General features: G+C 45.3%; 1 long non-coding RNA gene across 1 annotated transcript; it reads left to right on the forward strand.

Moving 5' to 3' along the window:
• The first annotated feature begins 1545 nt into the window (after positions 1–1545).
• On the forward strand, positions 1546–10718 carry LOC125439391. Its single transcript, XR_007245531.1, has 2 exons — positions 1546–1681; positions 10309–10718. It is a non-coding gene; the product is annotated as an uncharacterized LOC125439391 (long non-coding RNA).
• The last annotated feature ends 206 nt before the right edge of the window (positions 10719–10924 follow it).

Here is a 10924-nt window from a genome sequence, read left to right on the forward strand (position 1 = left end):
TGTCTTTACAAAATCCTAACATGGTGCGGCCAGCAATTCATTTCTCCTTATACTTAACATAAGAACATAAGAACTAGCTTGCTGGATCAGACCAGAGTCCATCTAGTCCAGCACTCTGCTACTCGCAGTGGCCCACCAGGTGCCTTTGGGAGCTTAGTTGAACACTTAGGTGGTCAACTCATTTATTATCTATGGCTATCATGTGCGTATATATTAGTTTTGTCTATTATGGCCAACTGACTCATATAAGCAGCCAGGTGCAAATTACAAATACAGAACACAACCAATTAACTAAATAATAAAATAGGCTTTTGTAAATAACAGGAATAAACTATTAGTACAAGAAGTCAGCTACTGGGGTTCACTGGTTTTTAATTCTGCAAATCTCTGCCCAAACTTTTGCAACCTCCGGCATGATCCCGAAGTTCTTGTCTTCTCATGGGTAGTACATGCAAGATTGTATGGGACTTCCTCTCAAAGTTGTCAGTAGGGGGAGTATCCTTTGTTGGCACTCACAACCTGAGCCTTTGGGGAGGGCGGTATACAAATATAAATAATAAATAAATAAATGATAAACTTGCAAAATAAAAGAATGGGCTGCAGGGTTGCGCTGTCCTGGAAATTACAGGAACACAGGCTGCGAGAGTATGGAGTATATTAACACACACATACACCCATGAAGCTGCCTTATATTGTATCAAATCCTCGGTCAATTGGATTCTGTATCGTCTACTCCAGGGGTAGGAAACCTTTAACACTCAAAGAGCCATTTGGACCCATTTTCCACGGGAAAAGAAAACACTTGGAGCCGCAAATAATTTTTGACATTTAAAATAAAGATAACACTATATATATAGGGGGGGGGTGGTTACCTTTAACTCCGCTCATTCTGAGAAGTGCAAGGATGAAGCCGGCGGCTCGGCCTTGCCGGCCGCCGGGAAAGCGCCCGCCCCACTCCAACGGGGCGGGCGAGAGGGGAAGCCCGTGGCGTGGCCCAGCCGACCGTGGGCAGTTGGTGCGCCCGCCCTGCTGCCTGCAAGGATGGGGCCGGCAGCTTGGCTCGTGGAGCCACAGTGCAAGGGCAGAAGAGCCTCATGCGGCTCTCGAGCCGTAGGTTCCCTACCCCTGGTCTACTCAGACTGGCAATGGCTATCCAAGTGGAGGTCTCACAGATCAAGGCAAGGGTGGGGGAAACACTTGGGTAAAGTGGTGGGGGGCAGAAGGGGCAGCCAAATAAGAACATAAGAACATAAGAACAAGATCAGCTGGAAATGCACTCCCATGTGATGTCTACAAGCAAATATAAGGGAATATAAATTCAAACTCCTCCTCCTTCTGTTGTCATCTTCCATTAGCAGTAAATATTTTTTTTCTTTCAGTTGGCACCTTTTTCCCAGGCCTGTTGGCAACACTGCAAGAGACTTACAGACTCTCTACCTTGGCCAGCTGTTCCCTCCCAATGGAAGAGTTAATAAAAAAGATTGTCAAGAAAGCCTGGCTTAAGGACATCTGGGAAGTGTTAGCCATGGAAATGCTGATGGTTACTTAAACTGGCTAAAGGCAAAACAGACCCTGCATCTTGGCTTTCTTTCTGATTCTTGGGCAAAATTCTAGGATCCCAAATCAACACAAGGTTTTATTTCATTAAACAACCGTGAGGTAGAACTAGTGATCTGCAACTGTAAGTAAGAATATTCTCTCTCTCTCTCTTGCTTACAGTGAAGGAATTTGTAGTATGACTTGGTTCAGGGGGAAAAAATTGAACTTACTTTTTTTTCTGTTTTCCTCATTATTTCCTCATATTGTTTTAAACGATTCTGCGATCTAGTGCCTATTATCTGTGTTGTCTAATCCTTGTTGTCTAATCCTTGTATACATTTTTTTAAAAAATCTTATAAATAAGAGTTTGTTGAAGCAGCGGATTTACTCGGAGTAGACCACCTTGCAGGACGCAATGTAGACAAGAACTGACAGACACACAGTCACCAGTGCAGTTCTTTTTATTGCTATCTACTGACAAAGTGCTTCGCCAGACCACAGGTGTTTTCAGGCACACATCACTCGGCTGTCTGTGCTACCTATATACAAAAGTGGCACCAATCAGGTGCCCTCGCCTTATCAGGTTTTGCACACGGTACAAGCTGTGCACTCGGTCCTAATCTGCACATGGCACCTGTTAGAAGGAGGGTCCAGCTGTCATTTAGATTTTGCTCATCTAAACATTCACACATGTTCTGACAGAGTTTTTTAAAAGTAGCCAATAAGTGAACTATACATCAATGTATCTCTCTAATACATATAATATATGTGTGTGATTAGACAGTAACAAAGAGATTATATGTAGTAGATCACAAAATAATGTAATACACTGAATCGAGGGAATAGTAAAGAAAATAAATAGGCAAGGAGGGAGAAAACTTCTCAATCAATAGGACAAATTCTTTGACTGTTAACTCAGAGAAAAGTGATATTCATACTTTCACTAAAATGAACCTACTACCTCATAGTCCTAGTGTGTGGGTGTTCAGCACGAGCTAAGTGTTTTAAAAAATAAATTCACGTCCAGTATGATTAGACATTAATACTACCCCTCTCTATCCAATTGTTCCTGTATTTTTAGACACTTCTCCTTTAAAGAAAACTAACCCTACAGAGTAGGTCTGTGCAATTTATGATTCAGGAAGCTTAGCAGTCATGTAAGCTAATGATGTGAGCAGCATTTAGAAAGGAACAACAGGAACTATTTCCCTCCAGCCACATGGCAATCCAAGACACTTCTTTGGAAATCTGGTGTTTCCTTCTGCCTGACTCGGACTGGAAAACCAGGGAGGCTGTTCAACATCTGGCAAGGCCCAGCTGGTGAGCCACAGTCAGTCTGGGCTGTTTGGGTCACGTTGGGAAAAGATTTCCATGAAAAGCTTGAGTGTCACTTTAAAGCAGCAGGGCTAATAGCCTTTGGGCTCAACAAGACACAAGGTAGGAAATGGAAGAATTTAACGAATGACCCCTTTGTCTACGTAGATGGGAAACCCCTGACGCTGGATGTCTGCACGCTCAGTCCTTGCTATCAATTTGAACGTTCTTCCCACAAAGACAGGACCTAGAAAAGAACGCTACGCCATATCCAGTGGTGGGATTCAAACATTTTAACAACAGGTTCCAATGGCGGTGAGATCCAAGTAATGATTGTTAAAAAGTATTTTTAAATATTTTTAATATCACTATTTAAATTTTTAAGTATTAAAAATATTAATACTTAATAAAAATATTTTAAGTATTTAAAAAGTGATATTTTAAATTTTAACAACAGGTTCTACAGAACCTTCGGAACCCCCTGAATCCCACCTCTGGCCATAGCTCAGTACACGCCGTCATGACTTAAACAAATCACTCAGAGGTTCCTCCAAGAGCCCTGAAAAATCCTTCCAGTTCACCACTAACTCCAACAGTCAGAAAGGGATTCTATTCCAGTCACAAGCAAATTAAATGAAGGAGAAGAAGAAGAGTTTGGTTTTATATCCCACCTTTCTCCCCTGTAAGGAGACTCAAGGTGGCTTACAAGCTCCTTTCCCTTCCTCTCCCCACAACAGACACCTTGGGCCTTTCCCCACTTAAGTTTTGCAGCGCGCTACTCTGAGCACAAGGGATTTCCGCCCCGGGGTCGTGTTCCCCACTGCCCCGCGAGAAGGTGCTGTTTCTTCAGCGTCAGAAATGACGTGCGCTGAAGGGACGTTAGAGCGCAGAGTCGGGGCGGCTGCGTTGTCGCCGCCCGGACTCGTGGGGAGCACTGCTGGACCACGCTATTTGGGGGCAGTAGCGCGCAGCAAACGGTAGGTGGGGAAAGGGCCCTTGTGAGGTAGGTGGGGCTGAGAGAGTGCCGAAGAACTGTGACTAGCCCAGCAGGAATGTAGGAGTGCGGAAACACTTCCGGTTCACCAGATAAGCCTCTGCCACTCAGGTGGAGGAGCGGGGAATCAAACCCGGTTCTCCAGATTAGACGATCCATGATAAAAATGACTGCAGACTCCATTTTATTCAGTCTCCATCATGGTGCATCTGTTTTTTTCCCAGTTTTTTTTTAGCCAAACTGAAGACGATACAATAGATTGAGGAGAACATCTGCTGAAAGATGGCATCCTTCTCGAGGACAGCCGTGGACGGCAAAAGTAGAAACAATAGCCGTATTTTTACACCTCCCTTGGAACACCTCAAAGCTTGTTATGTGCACATTCCTCTGGAACTTTGCAAAAGATCCCACGGGTCGGGTATTATCCACGTTTCCCAGAGGGCAGCGGGTCAAGTATCATTTGCCTAGAGTCACACAATGAATCGTGGAAAAGAGCTGGGAACGCAGAGATCGGCCCGGCTTTCTGGCTCGGGAGAGCTGTGTTTTAATCATTCCGTCATGTGAGGCCTTCGCGTTCCTTGCCAAGCTGCCTTGGTCGAGCTGTCTAGGATGTGCAGCTGTTAGAAATAATGCATTAATGGCTGGAACGAACCATTTACCAGTAGCCCGCATGGATGCCGTAGGTTAATAGCTGTTCCTAGAAGCCGTAACTTCTTCTTTTTTTTGTCTCCGTGTGTGTGCATGTGGTATGGAGAGGCGAAGTATCAGTAAATTGAAACCTTTACCTGGGGAGCCGGTTTATTTGCAGGCCGGTTGAAGTCAATCCGTTTTTATGAGTCTGCCACGGCCTCTTTGATCTCGCTCCGGGTCGGACATTTGATAGCTGCCTCCTGCCCTGCTCTCCGATCACAGACCAGTCGTATAGTAAACTCATAATGGCACACACGTGTACTTTTTCCCCATGGCTTGGGATGAGGTTTGTTACCAAAGGTCAAGTCATTTCCTTCGCAGAAATTGGATCTCATTAGACCCTGTCTACATGAAGCAGGAGGGTTCCCCGACTTCTGGGGCTGATCTCCTTGACATTGTGAAATCCCTACAGTAATTCTGGGTTATCATTCCACATGAAAACAGCTGTAAGATTAGACAGGACAGTCCCGAAAATGTTGGTAACTCAGGTTGGGTTATTTATTATTCTAAAGAGGCTTCATATGCCTGCATGTGAGCTCCCAAAGGCACCTGGTGGGCCACTGCGAGTAGCAGAGAGCTGGGCTAGATGGACTCTGGTCTGATCCAGCTGGCTTGTTCTTATGTTCTTATGCCTCCTTGGAGGCATATAACATTTTACCTCTTTAAGGGAGGTTTAATTGAGTGTTTTTTATTATTATTATTATTATTATTATTATTATTATTATTATTATTATTATTATTATTATTATTATTATTATTATTATTATTAATTGGGTTTATAAACCGCCCTCCCCCAGAGGGCTCAGGGCTGTGAACAACATAGATAAAGCACAATATCAGATTAAAATACAGTAAATATGAGTTAAAACGGCTCTAATAAAAATAAACCCTACCCCATTTAAAATGCAGCATTAATTAATTAATTGACTCAAGATTTACCAGTTGATGCTGTTTATTAATTTAATATTATATTTACTTATTTATTTGCGATCTTGCTTTTCTCCCCACAGTTGGGATTGAAAACAGCTTAGAACATCATTCTTCCTCTACAGCCGTGGTGGCGAACCTTTGGCACTCCAGATGTTATGGACTACAATTCCCATCAGCCCCTTCCAGCATGGCCAATTGGCCATGCTGGAAGGGGCTGATGGGAATTGCAGTCCATAACATCTGGAGTGCCAAAGGTTCGCCACCACTGCTCTACAGGCTCCACTCCCCCAAAAACATCTCCAGGTATTTCTCAACCCAGAACTGGCAATCCTATCAGAGAGCCCGCATGGTATAGTGGTTAACAGCAGGTGGATTCTCATCTGGAGAACCGGGTTTGATTCCCCACTCCTCCACCTGAGTGGCGGAGGCTTATCTGGTGAACCAGATGTGTTTCTGCACTGCTACATTCCTGCTGGGTGACCTTGGGCTAGTCACAGCTCTTAAGAACTCTCTCAGCCCCACCTACCTCACAAGGTGTCTGTTGTGGGGAGAGGAAGGGAAAGGAGCTTGTAAGCCACCTTGAGTCGCTTACAGAAGAGAAAGGTGGGGTATAAATCCAAACTTCTCCTCCTCTTCTTCTTCTTTCATGGTAGAAGGGGGGATTTAAACCCAGGTTGTCAAGAGTCCTAGTCCACTTTGCCACACTGGCTCTCCGGCCTTAAAAATCTTCAGCTGTGCATTTCCATACATTAAACCTTTAATAAAGACAGCCAGCGTGGGGTAATGGTTAAAGTGTCGGAGTAGGATCTGGGAAAGTTAGGGTTAACTTATATATACTATCTAATCAGCACTGTACCCTCCCGGCCTTGGGATCGGGCGCCAAATAATATTGCTGCTGCTGTGTTTTTATGGTTATAGATTTGTAAATTGTTTTAAATTAACTTAGTTATTATGTGTAAAATGTTGTTTTTAGCCTGCTGTGTTTAATGTTATTATGTATTGTTGTTGCAGGCCTGCTGTATGCCGCCCAGAGCCCTTCGGGGATGGGCGGTTTAAAATCTAATGAATGAATGAATGAATGAATGAATGAATGAATGAATGAATGAATGAATGAATGAATGAATGAATCTCCATTCTGCCACAGAAGCTTGCTGGGTGACCTTTGCCCAGTCAGGTATTCTCAGGCTAACCTACCTCACAAGGTTGTTGTGAGGACAAAATGGAGGAGAGGAGAATGGTACCAGCTGCTTTGGGTCCCCAATGAAGAGAAAGATGGGATATCAATAAAGTTAACAAATAAATATTAAAGGCACAGGGAACTTTTCTCCAGTCCCGTTGGCACCCTTTTTCCTGGAGCTTCCTGCGGGCATCAAATTGCCCCACACCTGTTGCTTTTAACATCACCCTCCTCCATGACTTCCTCAAAACTGATCTAGTTTTCCATGCTTGCCCTTCAAAGCGTCACTGGTGGCAAACCCCGTCCAAAGGTCTCCAGGGCACGGGAAATCGGGACGTGCTTTTATCCTTCCCCTTTCTTTCTTTATGAAGCCACATGACCCAGCACAGGAAACACATCTAATGAAGGAATGTCCTCAGCTTTCACAGGAAATTATTTTAATTTTATGCCATTTTCTGTTACTTTTTATGGCGACGGATCTGACCTCTCGTGCTCTCGGCTAATCTTTCAGCGGCAAGGTCGGCGGAACGCGGGGGTCCTCCCGGTCAAGGAGATGCCGAGGCATTAGGAGCGCTTAATAAGGAACAGATAAAGCCTGTAGGTAGCTGTGTGGGTCCGTTAGAAAAAGTCCCCCAAATAAAAAAGAGAGCAACGTAGTGCCTTTTTTTTATTAGAAGAAGAAGAAGAAGAGTTTGGATTTATATCCCCCCTTTCTCTCCTGCAGGAGGCTCAAAGGGGCTGACAATCTCCTTGCCCTTCCCCCCTCACAACAAACACCCTGTGAGGTAGGTGGGGCTGAGAGAGCTCCGAGAAGCTGTGACTAGCCCAAGGTCACCCAGCTGGCGTTTGTGGGAGTGTACAGGCTAATCTGAATTCCCCAGATAAGCCTCCACAACTCAGGCGGCAGAGCTGGGAATCAAACCCGGTTCCTCCAGATTAGATACATGAGCTCTTAACCTCCTACGCCACTGCTTCATATTAAGCTATGAAGCAGCCAGCCCGTGAGCTCCACAGAAATCTTCAATGGGCCGAATGCCTCATATGAAAATAAAAAGAAGGGAGATGCGGTGTCTGGTATTCTCAAAAGGAAGATTTGGAAGTACTGCAGGTAGGGACGCCAGCAGAGGCGTAGCTGCAATGGGGACATCTGGGGCAGCTAGCCCCGGGCATTGCCATTGCAATCAAATTGGGGCATGTTGGGGGTGGGGCATGTTAGGAGCATTTTGGGTGTGTTGAAGTGTTTTGGCCGTGTTGGGGGCGGGAAGGGGTGCGCGGGCAGTTCATGCCCCAGGCGCAGTTCCCCCTCTCTTTCTCATTGGATGCCAGCCTCCAGGTGGAACCTGGGGATCCCTCTAGGATTGCCAATCTCCATGGTTGTGGGTGGAGATCTCCAGATGATAGAGATAGGTCCACCAGGAGAAAAATGGCATTATGAAGTCCCTCCCTTCCCCAAACCCTGCCTTCTTCAGACTCCTCCCCAAAAAACCTCCAGCCATTTCCTCTGGGGGATTCCAATGTCTGTCATCTGGAAATCCTATTATGTAAAAGGCTAGCCGTGGTGGTGATGACTCATTTCCAGCTAATCGCCACGTCTGCCTGACTTAGGGGCGGAGCTTACACAGAATGCGTAAAGGACAGCACAAAGAAAATAGCAGAATGTGGTGGCTACTCTCTTGCGCTCTCCTCTCCTCTCCCTCTGCTGAATAATTTCAGTCACGGCACCGTCTGTAGTTGCCTGAGGAGGAGCATTTACAGTTATCAGCCACTTCCTGCATGAGAGTTGCAACTGCTGGTGGCTGCAACTGTGCTTTGAATGGTTGTGCGGTGATACAGGCATCTGAGAAGAGGAGCATGCACCCTAAAGAGGAGGAGAAGGACGAGAGAGCTGATGACACGGGGTCAAGGGGGGAGGAAAAGCAGGAGGGGTTGCCCCTTTGGTAGCCACTATTAACCTTTGCGTTCTGATGTAGGTATCTGGGAAGAAGGGGAAAACAAGGAGGGAACTGGTGATGCAGGGCCAAGGGGGGAGAAAGGCAAGATCACTTGCCCCTCTTGGTGGATGCCATTAACCCACCAGCAGGAGAGCCAGTGTGGTGTAATGGTGAAGAGTAGGTGGGTTCTAATCTGGAGAACCAGGTTTGATTCCTCACTCCTCCACAGGAGTGGCAGAGGCTTTTCTGTTGAACCAGATGTGTTTCTGCACTCCTACATTCCTGCTGGGTGACCTTGGGCTAGTCACAGTTCTTTCAGAACTCTCTCAGCCCTACCTACCTCAAAAAGGTGTCTGTTATGGGGAGAGGAAGGGAAAGGCGTTTGTAAGCCACCTTGAGTCTCCGTACAGGAGAGAAAGGTTGGATATAAATCCAAACTCCTCTTCTTCTTTTCTAGGGCTTGTATTTGTTTATACAATGGCCTTTACTGCTAGTCTGTTACAATTCCAGGAGATTGCCATGCCCCACCTAGAAGTTGTTATTCAAGGCACAGAACTGCAGTGTTAACAACCCTGGGCTTGTGTACTTATGCATTAAAAAACCCAGTTTGCTCGAGTGAAGTCAGACTGATATTCACTTTGTTTAATTTCGGGGATTTCTCTGTACTGATCATGAAATTTGTCCGACCAAACAGAGTTCAAGGCTGTATAGATGTAATTTTTAAAAGGTGTTAAATGAGCTGTGAGACGGTGGTGTTGAAAGCTGCAAAATGCTGCAAAATGTTGACACTCACTCCTGCAAGCGTGTTGTCAGAAGTGAGATGTGTAGACAGCTGCCTTAAACAGCCATGGAAGACAAAATGATGTTAACTCGCCCATATAGGTTAACAAAAGAACTCTTGGGGTAGCAAAATGCAACGTAAGGAATTTTGCCTGCTGATTCCCTAGCAGCCTTTTGAAGAAAGTGATTGTTCACATGGTATGAAAATATGAAGGGAAGGAAGAGGAGGACTTGGACATTTGATAGGCTTCTTTGGGGACACCAAATGTGCTTATTTGTGTAAAGGAAAACATTGCACAACAAAAAAAGAAAATCTCTAGCTGTTCCTGCACTGTCCAAATATCCTGGGTTGAGCAAGGGAAATATCCCAGTTTGGAATTCACATGGTTCCCGGTCCTAAAGTGGGTTTGCCCTGCGATATTTTCCTCATCCCAGGATTTTCTAAAAATCGCCAATTATTTTCAAAAATCCAAAGGTGAGCCCACTACTGTGCAAACACCATGGGAGCTGAAACAGTTTATTTTTCCCACCCAGCCGCCTGATCTCCCAGCCCAGTAACTGCCCCTCTGATCTCCCTGCCTAATGTTCATTCAAGCTGCCACTCAAAAACATCGGCCAATCAGAACCTGGGACACCGGGTATGGGTGGATAGGCTTGCAAAGTAAACACAAAAGACCTGGGCTCGTGCGAAAGAAATTGGAGTATTTCCTCCCAGTCTTCACTGCATTCCTTCTCAAAACGGTCAGCCATGTGAAGGGAGAAATAAAACAGACCTGGATTGTAAGATGCCGATTGTAACCCGGTATGATTGTGCTGTGTGAAAATGGCCTCCGATCCAGTCTTGGCAGATACTCCTCAGCATGGAAATACATTTTTTTGGAAGGCGCATTCAGCAAGCATTATTTTTTTAAAAGTCCAAAACTGATCTTTTCTATGTTGCTTTTCTACCGTAGAATTTTCAGAACAGCAAATCCGGCAAAAGCAGCCCAAAGATTATCCTGAGGTCCTCTCCAGTCTTTCAAGTCAGGATAGGATGCCTGACGGGCACAGCAGGTAGAAGCGGGGAAGAAGAAAATGTCTGAGAAGGGTATGGCTTCTGACAGCTGGCTACTGCTGATACCGCAAAATGACAGCTCTCTTTGGAAAGGTGGAACGTAAGAGCTAATTCACACATGTGTTTCTGTCACTTAACAATTTGCATGTGAAAATGAGCCAACCTGGCTCAAGCCACACAGAAAGAACTTCCTGTCGACTTGTATTGTCTCAATTGATTTTTTTCTCTAGTTGTGAAGCTGGAAATCCTTTAATGGTGTATAAGCATGTGTGAAACAAGCCTCTTAACAGCAAATAAATCCTAAAGGGATGTGCTGAAGTCCTATTTTCATGCCTGTGTGTCATGCTGCTGATTTTAGAAGGAGGGTTGGTTTTTATACCCCACCTTTCTATACTGTACTGGGACAAGGCTGACTCCCAGCACCCATCAGCCTGTTCACCCCTCCCCCTCCTGGTCACAAATGCCCTCTCGGGGAGCCTAGAGCACCCGACAACCAGCAGCCTTACCCCTGGACT

This window comes from Sphaerodactylus townsendi, linkage group LG09 (genome assembly GCF_021028975.2).
Source record: "Sphaerodactylus townsendi isolate TG3544 linkage group LG09, MPM_Stown_v2.3, whole genome shotgun sequence".
Lineage (NCBI taxonomy): Eukaryota > Metazoa > Chordata > Lepidosauria > Squamata > Sphaerodactylidae > Sphaerodactylus > Sphaerodactylus townsendi.